This window comes from Larimichthys crocea, chromosome X (assembly GCF_000972845.2).
Source record: "Larimichthys crocea isolate SSNF chromosome X, L_crocea_2.0, whole genome shotgun sequence".
NCBI lineage: Eukaryota > Metazoa > Chordata > Actinopteri > Sciaenidae > Larimichthys > Larimichthys crocea.
Genome location: NC_040020.1, coordinates 37,762,737 through 37,790,164, shown reverse-complemented (window position 1 = coordinate 37,790,164; position 27,428 = coordinate 37,762,737).

Sequence of the window (27,428 nt, the reverse complement as noted above, 5' to 3'; positions counted from 1 at the left end):
ATTAATTATCTAATGAAACCAACAAATCTCCTTTATGGGTATCTATTTGGTAGATGTTTCACAGAAATAGTGTGAAAATAGTTCTAAATAAAAATTCACAAAGTCATCAACATGCATCCCCTGCACAGTATTAATATGCAGACCAAATTCCATGTTAATATATCTAATATCTGTCAAAAAATTTTATTACAAAAACAAAACTGTTAATCTCATGGTAGCACTAGAGGAAAGCTCACCACCATTTGGGACTGATCTCCTGGGATACATAAATATCTGTGCAAAATCTGGACCAGCGTTGTGGACTGACTGACAGACCAACATGCTGCTACCATGGCTAGAATTTGGTACTATGCCTCTATGCACTATTGTTGTCAGAGAAAAGACTCACTGGAGCAGATTAGGGTTTTCCCAAGGGCTTATTATTATTTATCATATAGCAGATACAGCAGACAACAAAACAAGTGTTACTGCCAAGCAGAGCAGGCTGAGTAAGTGACTTACTAGGCTCAACAGTTGGCAACTAACAAGCAGAGAAAACTGTGCAATATTTATGCTATACTGAAGGAGGGCAAACACGCTATGGATACAGATCACAGAGTCTCATGCAGAGAGTTGAATCAAGATACAGTTCAACTCAGACAGGAAAATATGGTGCAGACTGTGATTGAATAATTAGCAGGTTCCCTTCTCATGTGAACCATATTGTTAGAGTCAACAGTAATGGTGGGCCCTGTCAGAATCAGCATCATGGACAGCATTACTACTGGAGATTGGCTTTTCCACTGAGTGACCAAATCTTATGTAATCCAATAATTTGCGCTAGATACTATGTTTGTGAAACGTTTATTTAAACTGCTGTGTCAAAGAGTCGCTGATTCATTGCTAAGGTTGGACTTCATGGTGCCCTTACATGGAATTCTAAGCAATATCTTTCAAATGGTTTTTTCAACATTTATGTAAATTTGACAAAATATTAGGAACAGATTTTTAATATAAAATAGCATAATAATAATACAGCAGTCATTTCATACACACCAGCATAATATTATTAACACGTATGTGGTGTCTAAATGACCTGCCTCACTCTACGATCTATTCAGTCCATGTGCAAGAGTTATTGTCTACTTGAAATGCAACTTATTTTTACACATGACATGCTTGTAGTTTTATTTCTATATTGATTGATTTTGCATTGCCCTATACTATAACACTGTCTTACTCATGAGGAATAGTTTAAATAGAAGAGTATAGGAAACAAGGACATTGTTTTTTTGTTGTTTTTTTATTATTATTCCAAGCTCTTTTCTTTCTTCTTAAAACTTGCTGCCCACAATGCAACTCTGCCGCCAACAGTTCAGTCAGAGATTCAGGTGTGTTATGTTTGTAGTGGCTAATGTTGCCTCAGGCCACTAGCTTCAAGCAGAGATGAGGAGATGGATACAGAGGTCTGGTGAGTTCATTTCGTTTTATCTCCACACCAACAGATTTCTTTTTTTTTTCTTTTTTTTTTCAAACTCATAGTCTTTAGTCCCGACAGAGGTTTACCCAAGTGACATCACTTGAGGACATTTATCAGACTTCACACAGCTCCCTTTGGAGCCCTCAAAGACTCCTTACAACTTTTATCACATATGCAGTAGAGTTCCCCAATTCCTGGAAACAGACTTTGATGTGTAAAATCAGTGGAGTTCCCCTTTAAAATGGAAAGTATGTCCCGGCTTTCATTCGGGGGTCCAAAAACTGAATATCACAACAGAAAAAACAGTATTGGGCTATCACTTGCTCCATACTCGCCCTGGGCCATCCATGCTGTTACTGTGTTGTCAGAGAGCCGTGGTTTATCAACTTCACTTGCAGCCTAATTAGCCAGCTTTTACTGAACAATGGCTTTGGTAACGAGATATTTGTTGGGCGTGTGTGGTTTCTTTGAGAGCAGACAGCATATTTTTTACGTTACATCTGAAAATGTGACAAGAGGCTGAAAGGACACTTTGAGTGTACGCTCAGGAATGGTCATTTTCTGCTTGAGCTTTTCTGCTTGTCACATAATGGTTTTAGATAGCATAAAACTCAAAGTAGAGAAACTCTTGATCTTATTTTTCTACACAGACTACAGGCATACTATACAGGCTGCTACTGGCTGTTTTATCTGTGCCTTTTTCTGTTCACTTCATCAGGTGTTTGTCCTCCAGAACTGTATCTATCTTAGCTGTAATGCAGTACTAATCTAATGCTGGTCAATTCACTTTGCCTTACTTCACTAGCTAATTTATACAGCTCGCTGGTGCAAGGAATCCTTGTGCAGTGATGACAGTCTGAAGTGATGCTCGTCGAGTGCCCTAGAGAACTCGAAACCCAGCATCAGCCTTTGAAGAGTGAGGATTTTTTTCTTTAGTTCAGAACTTTAAGGTGCCTTTCAGTTGAGACTTTGAAGGCCTATGGCACAATGCTAGGTTTGAATTTGTTGCTTTTAAGATATGGGGAGGTGGAGCAGGGAGTTTTGCACATATGTTCAATGTCAAACTATGGCAATAGCCGAGCTATTTGAGTAATAGTCTCACTGTACAGCCTACAGCTTGTTAAACACAACGTTCTGGCAGTGGTTATCATACTGACTTTTGAGAAACAAAATCAAAGAAACCCAAGAGATCCATTTCTGTCAGACATGGATAATCCAATTGATTACCTTACTGACAGCGAGTAAATTAATAGAAGGCTAATACAATGCAGTTTGACATCCCACAGTACAGTTTGAAAGTAATGACTCTAGCCACTGATTTAAAGTGCCTTTCTTTACCTGAGATAGAGCAGAAAGAAAGGCACAGTAACACACATTTATCATTGGGCTGTCTGGAGAACTTTTATGATTCTTGGTTCTCCCATATTTATGTCTTTTTGATCTCATGTAATACAAATCAAAAATGAATAGCGGTGTTTGTGAGAGAGACAGAGAGGAGGAGGGAGAGGAGAAGAGAAGGAAGTTCTGATGGGGTTGTTTAAGGTTGAATTGAAAAGAAAAATCTATTTTATTATCCCGATTTTCATTTTTCCATATACCTGGACTACAAAAAAAAAAAAAAAAAATCTGCTATTGTACTGAATATATCCTATTTCTGTGAGATCACAATCAGCTCTCAGATAAGAAACTTAACTGATGATAGGCTATTACAAAAGCAATATGTAGCAGGGCCAGTGTGTTGTGGATAGTGGAACTGATCTCACAGATACAGTTCCAATCTGCGTCAGACTGCTTTAATACCAAGACAAGAATCAGCTCGCTCAATCATGTTCAACACAATCACACATGCAAGGCTACAACATATTATTTAGAAATGATATTAAGCAACATTTTTACACTGGCAAAGACCTCTACAGTGTATCACACAAAGTGTATTGTCAGCTGAAATATAAGTCATATTTAGTTATTCCTGTATAACAAATACAATAATAACTAAATGCTAACCTTAACATGAAAACATGTTCACAATAAGAATGGTAACATGCTAATGTTTAGCATGTTCAATATCTTAGTTTAGTGTGTGCATTTAAAAAGTAAGGCTAAAGAACGAAGTTTCACATCCCCTCTGCTACAATATGTTTTTCTCTGGCACTCAAGCAAGAACAGGGTGTTTTGTGTTGCATTTTGTGTCATTAATATTAATGAGCTTCTCTTCTGACATCACACTTGCTGGTTTTGATCCAGCCACCCTCTGGTTCCCAAACCAAGTACATATGCACTAAATCTCTGCCACTTCAACCAAACACAAAAACTTACATCATGTATTTGAGTCGTCCTTCATCCATATTCACACAGTCAATTTTTTTTTGTTTGTTTTTCATTGTTTAAAACACATTTCTAAAGTTCTATTTACATTCATATTCAGTCACTGTTGTTTCTCATGCTAAAATCTTTGTTAGAAACTTCAACATAAATACCTCCATTTCTCAAAGGTACACTCTATACATTGAGATTTTCATATTGTTAAAAGATTTTTTAAAAATCAGACCAGTCTTCCACCTTTGACCTTCTGCTACCATATTTTATTGTGTCACACACATAATAAAGCTTCCTCCCACATGTTTGAGTAGGAGGCAAAGACTTATGCACTGTATTTATGGAATGTACTTTAGTCAGGATGAATATATTGTTATACTCTGCATGCACACACTTACACAATTTTAACATTCACACACACAGAAAACATTGAAAGTGAGAGAAAAACAACTGTAGGCTATAAAAAGACAGAAAGAGAGAAAGAAACAAAAATGGCTAAAAGCAGATGTGAAGCGGCAGCACTGGGCATTGAAAAACTAAAAAGGCTCAGTGGTATAATCGGGAAGGTTTTATGCAGCGGCCATTTCTGTTGCCTGACAAATTATGTTTCAGCATGTAAAAGAGAGTGAACCACCGCTGTTATACCAAATAGCTATTAACTATTGTCCATCAAGAGGGCACTTGACTTAATGCATCCCTGTGCAGTTTGACCCCATGTTTAAGCGTGATGACAAGCTGTGAGTAGAACGAAATAAAGAAAATTCATGATCAGGAACCGCTACAAGCAGGAAATACGGACGCAAATGTCTGTTATTTCCAGACCAAATCACAGGCACCACTAACCACCAAAACTATTTTCAGTGTTCCACAACAGTATCTGCGAGTCTATTTAAATATCAGTCTTGCATTATAAATTCCATCATTTGGTGTTACATTAATGATGGAGTTGATGGTGACTGCCTCAAGCGTTGCTGCAGAATTTCTCATTAGTCGAGTCCAGTTGGGGTGAAATCAGGTGAAAATGATATTTACGGTGCACGGTTTGCATCTGATTCATAATCCTCAAATTAATCTGAAACAAATAAGACGCAGTGCGTGGGGGCAACAACGAAACACATTTTACTGAATGGATTACACACTTTTTTTTTTCTAATGCCTAGACATGCTGCTGCTGTTGATGACTTTACCCCCATAAGATTGACATTTTTGTTTTTTTATGTAGAAATGGCAACAAACATTGGATGAATGAATGAACAAATGAAACCAATGCTGACAAGCTATAGTTACTTAGGTACCTACCTTAGTTGAGTATTTACATTGTATGCTACGTTGTATGCTACGAAGGAAGTATTCATTTTACTCGATTACATCTATTTAAGAGGTAAAGTTAACAGTTACCTTGAAGATCAAGATCTGATCAACTTCTAAAATATAATGTATAAATTTATTGACTACCCAACTGTTTATAAGGTAGTTAAAATTATCTTAGCAGCAGCAAAAACATAACATTAATTCATTTGAATGAATTAAATCATAACATTAACATGTCCATTAGTATAATAATGCATTAGTAATAATAATCCAACAATACAACACTCTTAGAAGGGGCATTCTGTCACCTAATGAGTACTTGACATTTAAATTTAATTTTAATACCTTTTTTACTTTACTTTAGTATTTTAATGAAGTAAAAGATTTTAATACTTCTTTATTTTATTTGTAACAGTGTAGGTTGTTACACATAGTATCATGTTCGTGTCATGTTAAATAGCAGATTATGTGTTTACCATATTATTGTGCTTTTAGTTTTGAGTATTGCAGCTAAATTGGATATTATCACATATTTATTCTCATACTGATCATAAGTGTTACAGCATTGTATACAGATTAACATAATGACTCCACCAGACTAAACAAACACTCACGTTACTCACCTCTCCTCTCTCTTTCTTCTTCTCTATTCACCTTTTCATTCTAAGCAAATCTGTTTCTGGCACGCAGTCCATCCTTCACCCGACTGGATTACCTGCCAGCACCAGCTGCCAAATGTGTACAAGCTTTTAACACTGTGACTCAATTGGCGGCTTTCCATGCATTTTAAACGCACACATACACACTCGCACACTAAACAGCCGCACACATGCAAATGCGTGCCGTCCTCAACAGCTGCGTTGAGATTTGTGTAAAATCAACACTAAAGCTTCTCACCACACATTAGCTAAGAGCTGAAGTTTCTCTACCTTGTTCAGCCATAAGGTGATTATATTATTAAACCACTTTAGTGACATAGAACAAAAGACAGCCAGAGAATGAGAAAAGGACCTGTGATTTCAGCACAATATGTGCAGCTACAGTAAATTACACTTTAGAACTGAACAATATGTTAATGAAACATTTTTCATTTTCACAACATAAAATTACTTACCTCATTACCTACAGTCGTCGTATAAGCTCTGATTTAATCTCTTAGGTGTAGAACCGTTATGTGATTCTAGCACCACAAAGTCAGCCTTTACCTTCAGGTTATTTTGTAAATTGTGTGCACAGGTTAGTTATACATGCTATCAAATTAATTAACCTGTGTGCATGACAATTATTTTAACAGAATGGATTCCAAATCTTCAGTAAAATCCAGAGTATGTAAACTGCATCTAAACTAGACTCCCCGGGGCCTGACAACACCACAGTCTATTTTGTACTGCATAAAGCTACACATAGGCAAAGCTGACCAGAACTTCTGAAACAATGATCATTTATTGCATCATAACGCTAAAAAAAAAAAATAGAGGACTAAGGACAAATGTAAGTGACAAATGTGACAACCTAACATTGTTAATATGAAAGGAGTGAATTTAGTATTTGTGGACACTTCCTAGACTAAATATACAGCTCCTTAACTGACGTATTGAGTAGCCATAATGACTTCTATGTTTGGATTCTGCAACCTGACACTTTTTTAAGAGTCTGACTTATTAATTTGTTCTTGTTAAGTTGAGTTGTTGAGTTATAACACAAGCTGAACATACTATTTGGCCACTTGAGGGCTGTAGAACAAGCTGTAAACACAGCACTGACTCATTAGTAGTTTATAAAGTTGTTCTGATGAACATATTAGCAAACAGTTTACCCATTAAAACATCCGGCAGACATGGAGCAACATCAGCATTAATATGGACTCAATTTTTAGCTTTGTTTTGGTCTCCATCAACGCCAATCTTCTAAATGCTCCACTTTGTTCACCAGCTAGTTGTTAACTTTGTGTGCATGCCACTGGGTGCTGGGAAGGTATCGTACAGTTGGTTTATCTGAGCTTTTCTACTGAAAACAGCTGTCTGCTTCAGCTGTAAGCATGGTTGATAAGGGTGGTAAGACTGGACCAAATGTTAAAGCCGCAGGCTGTTAAAATGAAACAGTGAGCTAAAAATGCTTCACAGAGCTGAAGGGAAGTACAGAGTTGGTTAATAACTCTCACTGAGCCTTTCATGTTACACAATCATTTGATCCATTGTAAAGATAAAAATAATAATTAGCACAACTGTAGTCCAGTTTATTTAATGTATTATTTACATATTTAGACACAATTTGCTCATATTACTCATGTAACAGAGCCTTCACACCTCCCAGTATTGTATTACTGTTTACAGGAATAAATGTGGAGTGAAGGAGAAGCTTAGGTAAAGGCAAAGGAGTCACAGAATTCCATTTGCATGTGTTCGTTGCACAATCTTCAGTTGAATAACTCGCCACCGGGAAAATGCATATTATTTTATCTGCATTGTCATGCCGCTGTTAACTTTTCTGCACCGCTATTTTATTTTTTATCAAAACGTTGTCATACTTTCCTGTCTGTCAGCATGTTTTGCAGGTGAATGTAGGACCAAAGGAAGAAATGTGGAAACTTTGTGTCAGTGTGGCCTGATCCTACTGGTGGGAGACAAAGCACTATAATAAGCACAGAGGTCAGCATTTTCTATTTCTGCAACTGCACACACACAAAAACAATGCATCAGACACACACACACACACACACACACACACACACACACACACACTACATGACAAGCATTTCTGTTCATCTGGCTTTTTTTTTTTTTTTTAAAGCAGAGTTTTGTTCACTTTATTTTCTGCCAGTTTCGAAATTATGCTACCATCAGTGTCAGTAACAGTTTTTTTTCTCTCGTTCAAACTTTGACTGACAGTCTATCTAGTAAGCTGCCTGGCAGAGTCAAGTAATAAAGGAGACAGTGGACATGTCTGTCTCATACGAGCAGGACTGGTTTTGTTGTTTGTCAGGCAGGAGACAGTGGAAAATAAAGGGATTGTGGGGAAGAGACAGAGAGCGGGAGAGACTGATAGACTACATGCACACATCAGTAATGTGAGAGGAAGGATCACATCTCTCTTGCTTGGGTGCACACAAGGATGTTCTCGATTTCAAATACCACATTTGGCAATGCAGCAATAATCCATTTGACACAAACACTGTATGCCTGTTATTTTTTATTGATTTTTTTTTGCTGTTATTTGACTGCCTGGATGTTATTAGCAACACTGAATGTAACTGAATGATACAGAAAATATGCGTGTTCAGAGCCAGTTAGTTATAGAGTTTGGTCTTCTTCTGTTCATTATTTTTCATTGACACTGGTAATTCTCTTTGAGTTTGCCGGATTAGGAATTTGAAGGATTTTCAAGATAAATGTTTAGAGTCTAAATCTCAGATAAATACATGGCCAAAAGTATCTGGAGAACCAAACAGTCTGTGGACAGCAAATATTACACCCATATGTGCCTGCTGAACACTTTATCACACAGCATTCTTTTTTTATTAGTGTTTATTTTTGCTGGGAAAAGTTTGCAGTTTATATCCTTAGCTAGTTTGCACTGCCTGTCTCAAGATGCGACTACAAATAGACACAACTCAACATGAAAAGAAAAACAAGCAACACAGAGCTCAAAAAGCAATAGAATAAAGATAATATGAATACATTAATATTTTTGCTATGATTGATTGAACTCTGATTGATTGGTCAAACATTGATGTTGGGTGACCAGGTCAAACTGCCAGTCAATGGTCCATTTAATTGTAGCAGTGTTAGGTGGGGTTGAGGTCAGGGCTCTGATATGTCTATGTGCTAGGAGCACATTACTGTCTAAAACATCAATGTATGAAGCAACAGGTTGTTTGGTTTTTTTGTTTTTGTTTTTATCACATATGTCTTGTGCTATATGTCGCCAGACAAAAAAAAGTCATTTTAAAGATTTTTTTTAGGTATTCTTTGTGGAGTTTTTCTTTTCCTGATAAATGATAAAAAGTTGATGATGAGTCATCCTTCACTCAGGGGCATATACTAATGATGCTGTTTACTATTCTATACAGTTTATGAGTGATTCTAAAGATTACGGGAATGGCCTCACTGATTATTCTACAAAAGCACAAACTTTATTCAGTGATTTTGGGATCAGATTTTATACAAAATATATTAGCAGTTTTCCCTCTGATGTCCCCTGGCTGCTCAGCTTTAACTCTCTGGAGATTTACAGAATTTCCTGATGGACAGACACCTTTAGCCTAACTGCTTGCTACTATTAACAGTTGCTAACTGAATCTGCCATTAGCAGGCAACAGAACCCGGCATCTGGATCGGGTTCAAGTACGGCCTGATGGAACGTAAACCACTAACTGCGATGGTCAGCTGTGTCACTAACTTGACTTAGCCCTGGATGCCAAACTCGGCAAGAGAACCCCCTCTGTAGGCCACTGTATTCCCTGCCAGACTGGCCACCGCTCGTTTTGGAAGCTGTGTTTGTGTCCTGGGTCCAGTCATGTTCACTGGAAATGCTGACACTAGCTCACAGCAGTACCAGCAATGCATATAATATACTGATATAATGGTGTAGAGGGTAAATCTAAACATTCAAACTTCACTGCACTTACAGGGCCATGGACTTCACATTCTCCAGAAAAGTCAGGAATTGTTCTTTTTTTTTCTGCAGACTTCAGCATGCTTCACTTGGAAGTATTCATAGTTCATGGAAACAGAGATGTAAAAAGAAATGAATTCATTCATTCTTTATTAATTCATCACTACAAGTTGATGTTGCACTTTAGCTCTTCTAGTTTAATGGCACGATACCACTGTTGTAAATAGGGACTGCTGTACACATGTATTTGTTGTGGTTACATTATTACTAGTAAGTTCACAACATTGTGAATACAGCCAGGTAATATTACTTAATATTACAACAGCAAGAAGCCCATCTCAGTGTCAGTCCTAGATTTACCAATTGGAAACACAACACTTGAACCCAGCTGGCCAGTAACTGAGCTATCTAACAGCTACATCTTCCAGTGGTTTACCTTACTGTCTATCAGGAAACTCTGTAAATCACAGAGAGTTGAGGCAGCCAGAGGACATCAGAGGGAAAACCATTTTTCTTCATTAAATATGATGCAGTTTCACCAAATTGAGTGAAATATTTGGTGGTGTGTGACTTAGAGCCATAAAACACACTTCTTGTGGGACATCACACTGGTGACAGAAGTTACATAATGTGAGAACAGGTGCCAGTGGCACCATTCACCCTATTACGAGTCAGTGTAACATTTTAAGGCAGAAAAGTGACTGGTACTACTTTAAGAACAGTTGAGAAAAATTGTTTCAGATGGGTTAAAGGAATTTCTCACTTTTTATCCCTTTGCAGCATTACCTTGAACATGTCATGGTACTGAAGTCCATGTGGGCTCAGTCTGCATATCCCAAGGGTGCATGTTTGAGTTCAGCAAGAGCCTACTGATCCATGCTGGGGTGAAGGTTGGGCTTTAGCAATGCTACATAAACAGCAAGTGGCAGCAAGTAACAAAAAAGCTTTCAGGTGAGCAGGCATGAAGGCAAGAGTGGGCCATATATGTTGCAGTGAGATGGGTATGACATGAGTGTGGAAGAGGATTTGAGATAAGTGCCTAAACTAGCTTCATTTCCGATACATAAATTTGACTCTAACTTCCAAGTCACATTTATTTGGTTTAATAAAAGCCCCAGCGAACACACAAGCATACAATCACACATACTGTATACACATGTAACTAAACTCATATTAACACACCCCCATTTCCCCATTCAGTTGCTCATAACCTTGTCCTGCAGTGTAATGTAGAGACACCTAAATAAAAGCAATTTTGCAAAAGAAACAGAGCAAGGGACGATGACCACTGTGAGAAGTCCTCATCTGTATGAATCGCCTTGTCCTCATAACAGAGCAAAACAACACCTTATTTCACAAATAACATCTTGTTTGTTACTGATAAAGCAAATCATATTCTCTCTCCCAACAAATGTGGCTCCCGAATCTCATAAACCTCTCCTAACCTTTCATAAATCTTTTTTTTTCTTTTATCCTTTCATTCTTTGTGACCCCTCCCTCCCTTTTGGATATGTGACGCTGCTTTATTGTCTTGATAAGTCGTGGCCAGCAGGAATTTTTTTCAAGCACAATGCACTTTTGTTATGAAGGTGGAGGGATTAGTGCTTGAGATTACTTGATATCATCTGTAATTCTTACTAGAAAGAGCATACATAAAGGGCTTTAAAGAAAAATATCCTCCTAGCTTCCTAAACGTTTCTCTCAGCTCCTCATCTTTGATTGCTGTTGACATTTCTACATTTGATTAATGAGAGAGACAAGAGAGCAAGAAGACTTAAAGAGAAGAGCAGGTAAAGCTCAGGATCCAGAGAGACACGGTTAAATCTAATCTCCTGCTTGTTCTGATTCATGTAAGATAAAGGTTTTTGGTTCTGGTGGTGTTTGAGCAGGATTTGGACCCTCCACAGTCATGTCACACAGACAGGACTTAATAGGGAGCAGGGGCTTTAAATGTCCAAGTGGAGTGGAGTTATGATGTTCCTCACGTCATTCTCACTATCAGTCTGTGTTTGATAGACGAGAGACAGAGAGAGAGAGAGAGAGAGAGAGAGAGAGAGAGAGAAGAAGGCAAAGAGATGGTAAGTAGAAGTAAATGAGACTGTGTCTGTTTGGGCTCTCCAGGCTGCTTGATTCCAATTTTTATCTTATTCCTGTTTCAAAAAAACAGTGTTGTCCCCCGAGCATGACTCTATCTTCATGGCTATCTCCCTTGAGATGAGTAGCCAGAATACACCAAAACATTTTTAGATCTATTCTGTTGCTCCTTCCCTCCTGAGGTTGGCCATGTAAATAATGACAAAAAGGTAAAAGAGAGCTGTAAATTCATAATTCCTCATTAATGGCAAAGACCGTTGAAAGAAAAGCAGAAAAAGAAGTTGGGAGGGGGATGCTTTTAAAACTACCTTCCCCCTCTCATTGTTTCTCCTGCTAGATCCAACAAGTGTCTTATTTTATTTTGTTTCTCTTTTCCTGTGTGTAGAATGACCTAGACTTACCTTGAGTGAATGGAGGAGGAAGAGAGGTGCGCTTTGAAAGATGCACTTACCCTCCGTTTGAGCAATTTCAGGGCTGTATATGCTCGCACACATAGCAGCTGCCCCTATGCCATCTCCATGTCCCCACAGCATCCCCTTGGACTGAAGAGATTGTTTTCTCATGTTTTTCCATTTCCTCTAACCCTCTCACTACACATACACATACACCCCCCTTTTGTCCCTTCCCTTTTCCCCCCTGTCTAATTATTTAGCAAGCGAGGGAGGCAATCTACTCTCCCTTGTTGCCGCTCAAGTGCCCATTAGAGGGAACGCGCTTCATCTTTCTAATGAACTGATCACGTTAAATGAGTTGAAAACTCTCTGGCAATGCTCACGTGTGTGAAAAGAAAAAGAGGGTAGCCGGCAGGGATGAAGGGGATTTAGGGGACAAAAACGTACGAGAATTCACAGCAGAGAAATGAGAAAGAGTGGCCGTGAGCTTGAAGTAGTTACCCTCATATTGTTTGGACTCTGTTACTCTCTCTGCCTTTTTATTTCTCCCCCATACTCAAACACACATACTCAGAATTTCTATAAAGCAGAGTGCCCTGCTGCTCCTGTTCTTTTACTCTTTATGGTCGCAGCCTGCAGTTACACAATGTTTTACAATTAAATCTCTCTGATGCTGAAAAACTCCCAGGTACTGTTCCAGGAAGGTTTGGGTATCCGCTGCTGCAGTGGTTAGTCAATTTGTCTCCGAATATGGAAAGTAAAACTCAAGAACACGCTTCATTTGTTCAGTAAGACCAACAGAAACACTGAATGAGAGATTGAGTTACAGAAGCTGGACGGCTGGCCAGGATTACAAAATGAAAGCGGGTGAATACATCAGTCATGACGATGATTCAACATTAACGGTTCCAATCAAATACTGAAACACTGAAGGTAAACTCCACACGACAGATGAACATGAATGCATGGGTGGTGATCGATAGCAAGAGTCTGAATTGAACCGCAGACAATGGATGGCGATGCATAGTGACAAGGAATGGGAGGAAGAGTGAGAGATGATGGGAGAAAAAAAGGAAGGAGAGAAAGAGAGAAGGAGAGATGGAGGAGGAGGTGGTGGTGGAGAGGACGAAAAATGGTCCTGTCCCCAGGTTTGGGTTAGAAACACTTATAACTCAGGACCATAGATTATGACAGTCCAATCTTCTGGGCTGCTGCCTGAAAAATAACCACAAGCACCCAGCTGCCACACATACAAACACAAACACACACACAAGCATGCAGAGGGAGATGGGGATAAAGTAGAATGTAGAGAAATGAAGGGCCAGGCGAAAGAGAAAAGGTGGGAGGCAATGGAAATGAAAGAAGGATATGGATGTATGCAGAAAAGGTTGAAGTGAAAAGAAAGCAGAACTGTAAGCAGGATTGATGAGAGCATAAAGAGCGGGAGAAGTGTGAGTGTGAAGGGGAGGTTTGTGGAAGTAGCAGATGGAAAAAAATGATAGAAAAGACTAAAAGGAGAAGAGCAGAGAACAAAGAGAAAAGAAAGGTTGCTTGGAGTTAAAGGTCCAATCTCTCTCTGTTGTACGGCACCATCTTCCGAAATATTGTTGCCCCAGCATGCGACTTAAGTGTTTTCATTTATTCATTTTATTTCTTTAAACCCTGCACGGTCTCATTGACATAAAAAGACATCTTTTGCAAAGCACACCTCGACAACAGGGCAGTAAAAATATCATAAAAGGACGAAACATAACAGCATCAGACATACAGACTAGATCCTGAGAGGACAGAATGTAAGGGAGTGTACAGACACTGACTAACAAAATTACATCCTAGCTCTTAAATACATTATGTAAGTGATTTCACCAAAGAAATGAACTCATTCAATTTTAAAGCACTCTGTAATTAACACCACATAGTGTGGGCAGAGTATCTATAAAGGTATTTTGCCTTGCTCATACAAATGTAGGGAAATGCAGTCATCTGTAAAATATATTGCAAGTGCTGGTGATAATGACCGAAGTCTCAAGTGCTTTTGTTGACAATGAAGTACCTGCTTAACAGACCAGTGGATTTAGTGGGATATAGTGGTGAGATTGCAAATTGCAATACCCCTTCCTTCATCATCATCATGGCAAAAGGCTCTCTCCAGAGCCAGTGCTTGGTGTCTTCATTCTGGGCTATCCATTGTGGAAACATGGTGGTTCAACATGGCAGATTTGATGAAAGATTTTCAGTTTTAGGCAATTATACACTAATAAAAACATACTTATGAATATCGGGTGACATTTCTGTCATAGTCTGCTAATAAATCTTACACACTGGACTTGTGGTCAGATGGTCAAACGGTCAGAGTTAGCAAATACAAATACATTCGATTCCATGGGCTAGTCTTCATTGCAACAGATAATATTTTACCACATTCTTGAGAAAATCTGATCATTTTGTTGTAAAAATGTGAAACCTTGTGACACCGCACTCCAAATTACAAGGCAAGATCACTTTAAACTGGCAATTCAAATGGCTCTTAAGCACCATCTTGAACCACCTGTTTAAAGGTTGTTCAATTCATAACATTGGTCTCATCCAAGGTTCACAATGTTTTTATCATATCCTTGGACTTTTGCAATGCGGAGCATGAACTTGAGGTTCTTTGATCAGTAGATAGTTTTTGTTAATAATGAAGAGAGACATTACATCGCTTTTGTTATTAACACTAATCATATTATTGGATTTATTTGCCTAAGGGAGCAAAACATATTTTGGATTGAGCGTAGCTCCGGCAAAACAATTTTAGAGTGAGGCTGTAACTCATTCAGGATTCAGGATAATTGTTGCTTCTTTTTTTTTAATGCTGTCACCTGTTAGAACATTTATGTCAAGGTACTGCAACCTTTAGTTTAAGTTTACACAGACTCGTAGTAGAGATGGATGAATAGCTGATGATCGACATGGATGAAGAGGAGAGGTTAAACTCAACGTTAAACCTTGAAAGAACAGCAGAAAGAAAGAATCATCCCTTTCACCGGCTGCAAGGTAATCTCTCACTTGAGTGTTATGGGAGCAGTGTTAACAGTAACATTAGAAAATGTCAAGGGGAGCAGTACTGTGCTCTTATTTATAGTTCAGCTATACACACACTTAGTATTTTAGTGCTACATCCTTCTAATGACCTGATCATTATTTATGTAGATGAATTATGCAGAAAGGCAGGTAAAAATCAAATGGTAATACTATCATTATGTAGTTTGACAGTGTGGAGTATAATCAGTAACTCCTTTGCATTTTATCCTCATTTTTCTCTTCATTTTCTGTAAGCAGAATCATTTTCTGAATCCTCATCAACTGAAAGGTGTTTCTGGAGTAAGCTGCAGTAAACTGTGTCTTCTTGCAGCAAAACGCAAACTACTTTTGATGCATGGGAGCACAAACTCCAAGTGAAAATCATTTCAAACTAATCTACATTTATCTACAAACTGCAGGTATTACAGGTAATACTATCCAGTAATATGGGATAGATGGTGACTCAGGAAGAAATGTGTCTTCCCCATCCTACCGAGAACCAATTTATTACCTCCTCTCTCATCCTGGTGCCTGGAACCTTTGTCACTGCCAATTTCATCCCATCCCAATCCGGTCACTTTTACTTCAGATCCAGTTTAAATCCTGAGAAATTATTTTCTATAACTGAAAAAAAGAAAAGAAGCTTTGGGCTCCACATTTACTGTGGAAGAAGAGGTGCAGGTAACTAGAACATCAGAGGAGTAAAAATGAAGCCTCAAATGTTTGCGGTAATAACTGACACGCTCAGTCCTTAAAGCAGCAGTTATTACCTCAGAAAAGTCACTTTAAAATGTTAAAGGAATAGTTTGAGATTTTGGGAAAAACACACCTTTCTTACTGAGTCTTAGGTGACAAAATCATATCAATACCTCTCATGTTTGTGAGGCAAATACGAACGATAAGAGCCAAGAGATTAGCTCAGTATAAAAACTGGAAGCAAGAGTGAGTTTTTTTTTAACCATCACCAAACATGTTGACTCTGAGATAGGACATTAAATAAAAGGGAACAGTGCAATAATGCAGCCTCCATTATTTTGGACATGCACAAATCATTATTTTTTTGATTATCAGTCTTTTGCACAGATTGACATTCAGAATATCAGTGTAATTTTGAGTAGTTCCGCATGTTGGTCCGTGGTAAAAACAGTCTGAGGATAAAAAGATGAAGTTCATTGTGTAGCCATTCCTTAAAGAAAGGTAACAAAGTCAAATTGTGTGATGCTACTTTTCAGTTTAGAGGCAGCATTAGCACTATGCTGTCCCTCGTTTATAACAAGCACACGGCTGCCTGTCCGAGGATGGATTACAGCCAAAGATCACGTCACTGCAGAGCGGCCGGGGGGGGGGACATCACCCAGTTAGTCTAGGGAATGATTGTGACTGATGAGACCCTTATGCTGCCAATCAGTGGGGTAGAGGGCAAAGGATTCAAAGAGTTAGTTCGATACCTCGAGCCACTGAGAGCTGCTGTGACTCCACACATTGAAAAACTTTAAGCAGAAGAAGGATGTTCAAATCAAGCAAGCGAGTGCAGGCGATATAGCTCTGACCGCTGACTTCATGCCATTTTGCAGACTGGGAGATGCAGTCCAGTGAGCTTCTCACTTCTCTTGGGTGTTGGGCTATCTGAAGCAAAATTAACTGGTATTTTTTTTGTAAATTATTCAGCATTGCAAGATAATTACACCATTTATGTTGAAAAATTAGATAATACATTTGACTCTGATCACACCTGACTTTAAAATGACATTTATGTTTTTTTTGGGAACTGACTGTAGAAAGGTTCATTTCTCACTTTCTAATTTAAAGTTAAATGGACCGATGTTTTCAACAATTTGAGTCTCGGGTGTTCAGAGGAACAAATATTAAGTGGAGAAAATGGCAGACAGAAAGAAGTTTAGAAGAAATGGAGATAAAGAGCAGGGGATAGAGTAAAAGGAAAGTAGAGTAAGAGTTGGTGGAAGGAGGGAGGGGCGGAAAAGACGAAGGGGAGAGGAATAGTTAAGAGTAATAGAGGTGAGAGGCCAGAAGATAAGAGAGAATGGACAGAATGTGGCAATGGAGAGATATACAGCTGCAGGACTGTGAGAGGTGCCGGCGGAGCTCATTACTGCTTATCTCCGTGGTAGGGGAAATAGCACATGTTTGTGTGTGTGTGTGTAGGTGTAGGTGTGTGACATTCAAACACACACTCGATTTACATTTCACCACACGGCAAAACCATAATTTGAGATGAATCGTGGAATTTGATTAAGTGGACGTGCTGGCCCAAGCGATGTGGAGTCAATACATATCCAAGTGTGCACTTAGCAGCAGGTTGTTTGCGCACTGAATGAAAATGGAGACGTGGATTTGTTGTGAACAGCCCGAACATTTCAATTCAGGTAGTGTGCTCTTTCTGCGATCTCTTCCGTCTCACACTTTCTTTCACAGCGCGCTCTACCTCTCTGCACTTTGCCATCAATCTACGACCCTCCCCCTCATTCAACTGCTCTCACTCCATCTTTCCATCCCTCCATCTCAGCCCTCATCAATCTACTGTCTCCGTGCCGACCACACTCATGACGCTGAACTTCTCAACTCTTCCTCTCGCCCCTAACTACCCCTTTCTCTAGCCCTCTTTCGTCGTCCCTTGCCCCAGGTTGCTCCCTCCATCAATCATGCATCCAACTCACGCACTGCCAGTCTGGACCTCTCTCTCCCCTCCACCCACCCACTCAAGACATTAATCTCTATCAGCTGTCTACACTCAGTAAGCTAGACAAGAGGCAGGCTGCTCTCTTTGCTCTCTGTCTTTGTCCCTGTGTTTTCTGTCTCCCCTCCCTTTTTTGTCTTTCCAGCTTTCAAGCTGACCCCATAATTTGGTGCCTGCTCCACCTATGCAATGCTATTCATTTGATGGAGCCACCTACCAGTCCTCTCTCTAATTTTACATCCTTTTATCCACTATTTGTAACCTTTCCTCCTCCCCTCCTTTTCTTCCTACTCCTCTGTTTCTGCCACCTCTGTTATTTTCTATCTACTAATACTGCTTTGATCTTTGAGGTTTTAGTAAGTTTAAACTAGAAATGTTGGTTCACATATCCTTCAGAGATAAGTGTTTGCATTTCAGTGGTATATGGTATGTAGTCATTATCCTGGCCCCAGACACCTTGGCTGCTCCACTTTGTATGCAAAGAACTCTTCTAGAGCTGAAATGATTACTCAGTTAATCTCTAGACTACACAAAATCTGTATTTAGCCACACTGCTCAACATTTTAAAATAATGAACTGCTTCATTCATTCCAATCAGGAGGTTAAATAATAGAAAAGCAAGCAGAGTTCTTAGTTAAATGAAATTTGTGTTATAGCATGTATTGTAATTATAGAAGGAGTGGAAGTTCAGCTTTCATACCAGCTGCACAGGAATATGCCTCGACAAAGGCTAAACTCTGGGAGTGATGAGGACCAGAAGACGTGTTGAATAGACGTGACCTACAGCATGAGTCCACTGGGCTGGAGCTTTAGCTGTCTTACAGTCTGGGCTCTGATGAACGCTGGGCAGGGTGGAGGTGGAACACTTTTATCAGGCCAATGAGATGACAGCTGACAGCAGCCCAGAAAGGAACAGATTTAAATGCTGACAGCAAGGACTGGTTAACTGATAAATAATCGGAAAGTTTAAAGGAGCAACAGCCAAAGTAACCACTAAATTCCAACTGAATCTGGCTGCACCCCAGTGGAGCTGATTGTGTCCAGTTGGCTCTGACGACCAACAACGTGCCATTTTGACACTGCTGACAATGTAGTGTGATCCTCACGCAGAGCCTCTTGGCGCACTCATTGAATCTCATTGAAGCTTCTGGTTGCGCCACTGGACAGGTGGAGCTGGTCACGCCCATTCTAGACAATGATGGTGATTCCACCAAAAGCACCACAAACACATTTCAGTGGTACACTGAAATGACACAGAAACTATCCTGTACAGAATTCAGATCATAAAACAGACAAAGGGGAAACTACAATTTGACTACGTAGCCTCCTGGTGGTGAATCCGAGTGGAGAACAGACCAAAACAGCACCACTGTCATGATGTAACGCTGTTTTTCCAAGTGGAATTTAAGACTTACAGCTATTTGTGTTGGAAATAGTTAGGCAGGTCTAATGTATGAAACATACAGTAGAGGATAAGGTTTCATTCTTGAACTTGGTGACATACAGTATGTGCAAATGTTTTGCATACTGAGGGTACGCATACCCAGAGCTTTCAACCCATGATCCTGCAGCCTTTATCAGAAATAGTTCTGGACTGACCACCTGGCTAAAATTTGACAACGCTTTACACCAATAACTTCATAGCAAATAACCCATAAAAGCGGGAAAAAAAAAGACACATTTAAGGTGAAGTTGAATTATTGATCACACAGAGCTGAATGTCCCCCCTGAAACATTATCATTTTGTCATTGTCATCTTTATTTTCTCTCTCCTCTGTGAACACTTGTCCGCTGGATGTTCTCTGTCTCTGTGCTGCACTTGTTCTCCTGCTTGTACTCTCTTGACAAAATATTACGTTGTCAATTATACTGTCAACACACATATTTCACCATCTGTGGCTTCACTCTCTCTCTCTCTCTCTCTGTCACACACACACACACACACACGCACAATTTTCTGTTATACTTGTTTTGTTCATTAAAAAATAATGAATCGTTAATACTGGCATCATAGAGATGTATTCAGTCTTATTGAATATAGATCATTCTCTGATTATCTCTGTGCACTGACTGCTGAGACCTACAGCAGTCAAAACAAAGACTTTGATAATCATTTGGTGGTAATAAAGAGATATTTACAAAAATAAGTTAATTTGATGGACGATTGTTTGATAGTAACTTGTAGTTTAACATGGAGACTGTAAACTTACAATCTCCATGAAGTCAAAATTGATAGCACTATATGTCACCTATACACTAGTATCTGACCCAACCATGATCAATGACATCTTCGCAATTTTTGAGGTATGTTACAGTTATTCTTAATGATACTTTTTAACAGTTGTTAAATAGTATCGTTAATAGATGTTGATGACTCATCCAGCTCTCAGAAACATGTACTAATTTTACAACCGATGAAATGACTTCCTGCTTTTGATGCCGGCAGACTTTATCCACTGATTTTGGTGAAACTGGATCATATTTCACACAGAATATATCAAAGATTCATAAAAGATCTATTACTGCCAGACTGACCACCGCTGGTTTCAGAGGTTGTGTTGGGTCCCGTGTCCGGCCGTGTTCACTGGAAGGTAGACACTGACACTGGCTCATAGCGCTACTGGAGAATGGATAGCTGTAAGTGGGGCTGTAATGCATACTTGCTATTGGCTACTGTAAACGGCAATCAATATCTGCGTCCCTTCCTATCAGGGGAAACATGTAAAATCAGGATAATAAATGGCATTTTCAGCTCACAAATGAACACACTGTATTTCACTTGTTTAATCTTGTGTACAGTGTGAAGATGTAAAATCTTTTGTTGTATTGGATTCCTGGAATGGAAGGTAATTAAAAAAACAGGAAGGGTCATTATGTCTTGCAGGGAGATTATTATAGTTTACATGATGGTGTACAAGAAAAAGTTAGCACTCTGGCAAATTACAAAAAGTAAAGTTGCTAAAATCTAATGATACTGCTATCACCTTCAGCTGTGCTTATTATACTAATATTAACATGCTAAACTAAGATGAACCTTATCACTGTGAGGACGTCTGCATTCTGCTAAAAGGTAGTCCAAAAGGTAGTCCAAAAGGTAGCCTGCCTGTCTCAGTTATGTCTTCTGGCTTCTTCACCCTGTCCAGGTGAGGGCAGATGTTGTGAGCGTAGCATCTCCATTTAGTTCCCTCAGCAGTGACCTCAGCACATCTGACCCCCACACTTCATGGACCTGTCACACAAAGACAGGCAGCTCTACCCCAACAAAGACGGTTGTAGTGAGACCACTTAGTCCAGATGACCTTTACTATTCTCTGACCACCTCACACTACGTCTCTCTCTGAGACACACAAACACATAAGCACACACACACACGTTTGCTATTATTCCTCTTTCCAGTCTTTTTCATCGACACACAAGTGTGAGAAATCTGCGCACACACATACACAAACAATAAACTGTATATACACATGACTTGGATTGACCACACACACACACACATACTGGGCTCCAGGGGGACCCAAGAAGACGTACAGGGTCTGCAGGCTGCAGCTTCATCCATCACCACTAAGCCCACCTCTCCATTTCATCACCTTCTATCCATCCATCATTCTCTCCCTCTCTTTCTCTCTTATTCTGCCTCACCCCACTCACTGCCTCCCCCTCCCTCTTCCTCTGTCATTCTTCCACCTCTCTCTTTTATGCTCTTGCCTTGTCTCTTTCCCTTTAACCTTTAAGCCAACCTCTGCCTTTGAGCGCCGTGCTCTCTATCCATCTTTGCCACGTCTCTCCTCTCTCCGCTTCCCCTCCCAATCTTCTTCATCTCCCTAAAATTTCCTTCTGCGTGTCCGTCTGCTTGCTTCACTGTCCACCTCATTTATCTTTCCCGTAAGCCTCTTTCTCTTTTTCCATTTCTGAATTTCTCCCTGATTGGGCACTTTATACTACTTTCCTGCATTTTTGCTTTGAATGGTTTTGCTTCTTTTTCCCTGATCTGTGCCGGCTCACTCCCATTGTTGTTTTGTGATATCAGCAAGTCTTGGATATCAGACCTGCATCATACACAGCATTCATGATCAGCTCCTTTGAGATGTATGTCAGAATTCAGATTGATTGCAGTATTAAAACACCTAGCTTCCGCTTAGTTTGGAAATCACATATCTGTTTCAGAATTCATTTTGAAGTCGCCTCCAGCTGTTCATCTTCATCAAGGTTGACTTTAATTTAACTAGCGATTTGGATTTGATGTGGATTTAAGTGGTGAAATCAATACTGGATCAGGGCTTTCACCTGGATTCTCTTAGTCAATCAGTTTAATGGAGCGAGTATTTAGGGGCACAGGCTCTCTTGTACAATCAGTAGGAAACACAGTGAATGCACAAACAAGCTTTTGTCATCCTCCCAAAACTTTCATGAGTCCTGTCGGCGTTTTTTATGTACCTCTTTGTGAGTGTGGATGTGTGTGAGTGAGTGTGTGCGGCGAATGTGAGTGCGTGCCTGGCTGTGTTTGTGTGACATTTAATATCGTAGCTCTCCCTGGCATGCTCCTCATGACACTGCACTCAGTCTAATTTCATCGGGGGCCTGCAGCCGTTTGAAAACAGGCCAAATACTCGACGAGAGATGAAGAGAGGAAAAGGAAGGGGGAGGAAGAGGGGGAGGAGGAGGACAAAAGGGGAGAGGTGAAACTCAGAATGGGCTGTTGATATTAAACAGCGGCTCGTCTGACATGATGCAACCATGTTCGTCCACACGCTGATGCACAGACACGCTCACGGCCTCCTGCACACTGGCCTCCTCCCACACAGTTTTTTTATTAATCCAATTCATAGAATTAAAAGCTGGAGAAAGATTCGCTTCTTTAGCCCCCGTCACCCCTCCTTTCCCTCTCCTCTCTCTCTCTCTCTCTCTCTCTCTCTTTCTCTCTCAGCAAGAGGGATAAGGGACTAACATTAATTCCCCAGTTTTGCCAGGCTATTTGATAAACAGCCGCTTGTCTTTGGGACATAGCTTAGGAGAAACACACTGAATGAATCTGCATGGAGAGCCAACACAAGCAAGCAAGAGGAGATGTATGAGGAAGCAAAAATGTAGGGGGGGTGAAATGATGGAGATGGGAAGAGCAAATGAGAATGATCAGGAGAGGAAAAGTCACATGGAAAAAAGTGACATGGGTGGAAAAAAAGATTCATGGCCAACCGAGAAAGAGGAAGAAAAGTTAAGAAAGAAAGAGAGATCGGTCATTATGTACACATCTGTGGTTAAAATTATACTTTTTCTGCAGTGACAGCACTCCTTACATTGATGTTCTCCACCCACAGGGTGTAGATTAATGGTACCAACTGACAATGTTGGTACTATAATTTGATTGGTGCAATATCTGACTGCACTAAAAATAGTTTGTCACATAACTTCAATTTCCAACAGCCACACAGGCAGTTAATCAGCTGGGGGGCTGACAGTGTTCGCCATCGCCGTCTGTGATTTCAGTACGCTGTACGTTACTCCATGTTGTGATTTCAATCACAGAGTGCTGAACTTACCGGATTCGTTCTCTATAATGTGGGACAGAGTGTGCCACAGCTGCCAATGACTAAGCAGCAGATATGTAGAGTCATTGTGACTTGGACTCAAGTCAGTGTTTTGATGACTTGCAACTTGACAGATAATTAATGACTTGAAACTCACCTTGAACTTGGAAGACCTGTGACTTAACTTGATTTGAGACATGATGCTTTGAAAGACACAATGGGAATGACATTGTCATGATGATTACCTTGTCAGTCAAGCTCCTTGCGACGCTACCTGATGGTCTGTAGATCAGATCGGATCGTCGTCGTCATGCCTGTGTCAACAGTCATCACTTTCAAATTCAAGTTTCACATGTGAAGGAAAAAGGTGAATTCTTTGACCTGCCCATCAAAGATTTCAAACTTTGTTCATTATTTTAAGTCTCATTCAAAACTCAGAAAGTGTTTCGATGTTAGCTAACATTACTAAGATACACTGTTACCAAAGGACTTAAGTCACATGATTGCTCAGCAATGTTGATATGACATGCATAAGAAGTACCACCATTGCTTCTAGCATCTTCAGCCCTTAAATGAGAGCGACCATAAAGGCTTGAATATTTTCTGCATATACAAAATGGTTTTCTCCTCTTATGTAAAATAGTAAAATGGTGCACAGTATACTAATGTATCATCATTTATATTCTTTTGCACCAAAAATGAGCAAAAATCAAATTTCAGTTTTACTTTAATTAACCAATAAAATAAGCACAGATGGAAATGAATTTATTTGATGTCCTCAACACAAAGAGGTGTGTGTGTGACAACAAGTGAATGACAGCTGTCATTCAGCTGGCTCCAACATTAAACCACCCATGCTAACATGATGAAATTACACGCGACAGCCATGCCTCATCAGCAGTTTGAATTCAACCCCCTGGTTTGTACTCACTGTGTGAAGGGCTGAACCTCGCCTAACTTCCTGCTTTAAAAGTCTGACAAAAACAAGGTGTATTTTTGTCTCAGGTCTAACTGAGGACATGCGTTTGAAAGCTCCAATGTGTTATTTTTATTGATAGGTGCTGAGAGGCTGATGTCTCTCAAAGTCTAGAAATAAGGTGAGAGCACCCTCACAGCCTCTGTGCAAGTCAATATCCTGACTTTAAAGCGATTGACAAGTTGTTTTTGTGAACAAATCCCTCAGTTTTGGCATGTAATCCTGTCTGCGTGGAGCTCCGTCCCTCATCTAGTCTCTTCCTTGTCAGACAGGGCTAGTGCCTGATTTTATTTGGCTGCCACAAAACAGCAAAAGAGAGACAAGGAGGGGTTGCAGGTGGAGAATAATACAAATCTGGTGTTCTGGTGCTTTTTCTTCCCCTTTCATTTTTTATTTAACTCTGCCTAACCCTAGTTCTCTCTAGTGCTCCAATTTAGTATCTCCCCTACCATTTTCCTCTAGATGGTTGTTTCTCCTAACCAAACGAAGGCATGAGTAATTGTCATTATGAAAAATCTGGCCTGCTCCCCCTCCACTCTCTTCTGACGTGCCTTTAAATTGTTTCCCAGACAGCCTTTCACCTTGATCGGGACACTAAATCCACCAATTAAATCATCCAAATTGGCACTGTGGGCGCAGCTAGAGGGTGGAAGGGGAATGGGAGTAACAGCAAAGGTGATTTACACTACTCCGCCTTTGTGTGCGTGTGTGTGCGTGTGTGTGTGTGTGTGTGTGTGTGTGTGTGTGTGTGTGTGTGTGTGTGTGTGTGTGTGTATGTGTGTGTTTGACAGCAGGGATTGGCTATACAGCCCTACAAAAACAGACTCCAGTAACTACAGAAGCAGTGAAGTTTAGAAAAAGGGTTTAAAGTTCTCAGGCATCATGGCAAACTTTAAAACAGATGTGACGTAAATAACACTTTAGTATTCACTACCATTCAAAAGTCACTCGTTATAAAGGGTACTACAAAATAGGGAATGCAGTTAGCGCACAGCAAAAAGATGTTTTCACAGAAATGACAAACCTCTGTAGCAATATAAAACATTTTTCATACATTACTATTGAAAATTTTGGAATTGTCTGCTTGATTCAGCTCATTCAGACTCGTTCACAAGTCCTCTTTGCAAATGGATGTTATCTTCTATCAAGGGTTTGCAAAAAGGTTTTGAACCTGAAGATCAAATTTCTGTACAATGCTTAAACTTGACTAATAACTGAAAGAGACAAAGATCCCTCTGAGCAAAGAGTTAAAAAAGAAAATTATGTTCTGAACTGTTATTTTATATTGAATTGAAAATAAACAGATTGTGAGTTGCAGCCAATAATTCGAATGCAACAGGCTGACATTCGTTTTAGTATTCACTACAATTCAAAAGTTTGGAATCTTTTGTCATACAGTAACTACAAAACAGAGAAGAGCCTAAATGCAGTAGGTACAAAGACATTTTTTGGTTTTTTGGCCTTCAGGTCCATCTTGACGTTACTGCAAATTCAAAAAGATGTTTTCTTTTTTATATATACATTACTGTTCAAACGTTCCTAATCACCTCCTACAAAAGCTTGATTCAGCCCAGTGAGATGGTTCAGAGGACTACTCTATATTTTTAAATGGTCTTTTGTGCTTTTAGGTTGTAGACATTCCTCTTTACAAATAGATGTTTTTTGTATCAAGGGTTTGCAAAAAAAAAAGTTTTGAACCTGGAGAACAAAACAACGTACAACGGTTCAACCTGACTGACAAGTGGAAGGGTAGGAAGAGACAAAGATCCCTCTGAGAAACAGTACAAGAATATAAGGAGGAATATAAGGTTTGTTGCTTTAGCAGATCTGTTCTTAAAAGTTCAAAATAGAAAAAAGGTTTGTTTTGGGTTAGCTCTATTAAAATACGATCACGGAATATCGGCTGAAGATAATTATGTGTCGACAAAGTTTAAACCTATTCAGTCTAACTTCTGAGTAGACTGCAGAGGGCCCAAAGAAAGTATTCTCAACGCAACACAATGGGGACATTGGAACAACTGATTCCAAACTTCTGTGAATACAAAAACAGATGGCGGAAAGTCAGATATTGGTTATAACTCAATTTTGACCAAATATGTAGTTGCTGTGTTTTGTCTTTGTAGGGAGGTATAGCTGCTGAGCTTAGTCCATCTGACAGAAAGGTCCCCAGCCCAAGGCTTAAGGTGCTATCTGTCATGCCAGATGACACAGAGACTGAATCCATGACTGGGGGGGGGGGTTATCATATCACAGCAGCTAGGAAAGGAGGCAGGGCAAGAGGGAGGGATGGAGGAGAGCAGGAGTAACTGTAAAATACGAAAGGGTGATGTGAGAGAGGAGGAGGATAGAGGAGATAAAAGCAGAGGTGAAGATGGGACACAAGAGAAGGGGAGAGGAGAGGAAAGGGTGTAAGAAAGGAGATTTAAAAGGAGACTGGAGAAACAGAAGGATTCACAAATGGAAGAGAGACCAAGAGAAATCGAGTCATACTGGAACAGAGATTGGTGTAGGAAAAGCAATATGGCAGATCGGACTTGAAACAGTATAGATAGAAACTAAGGTAGATAGGAGGTGAGGAGATACTGTATCTATGTAGGAAGGAGGGATAAAAGAAGAAAAGATATGATGGAGAGGATAGAGTGGGGAAAGAAAATGGAGGAGGGGGGAAAGTGGCGTTAAAATCAGAGAAGATTTGCTTGGTGGTGCTTTCACAAACTCACACAACCATACACACACACTACACACACACACAGGGTGTAACTCTCTTTTCAATTACATGTGACAGCTGCTGTCCCCCTGATCCATGCAGTTACTGTGGCAATGGTGACAGGAATTATGGTGGAGCAGACAGGTGAGTCAGAGGGGAGCAAGGGGAGGGAGAGGTGGGAGAAAGACGTGGAAATGGGGAGAAGGCCAAGGATGATCTGAGGAGATGTATGCTGGAGACACATCATTCAAGAAAGCATTTTTTATACATTTT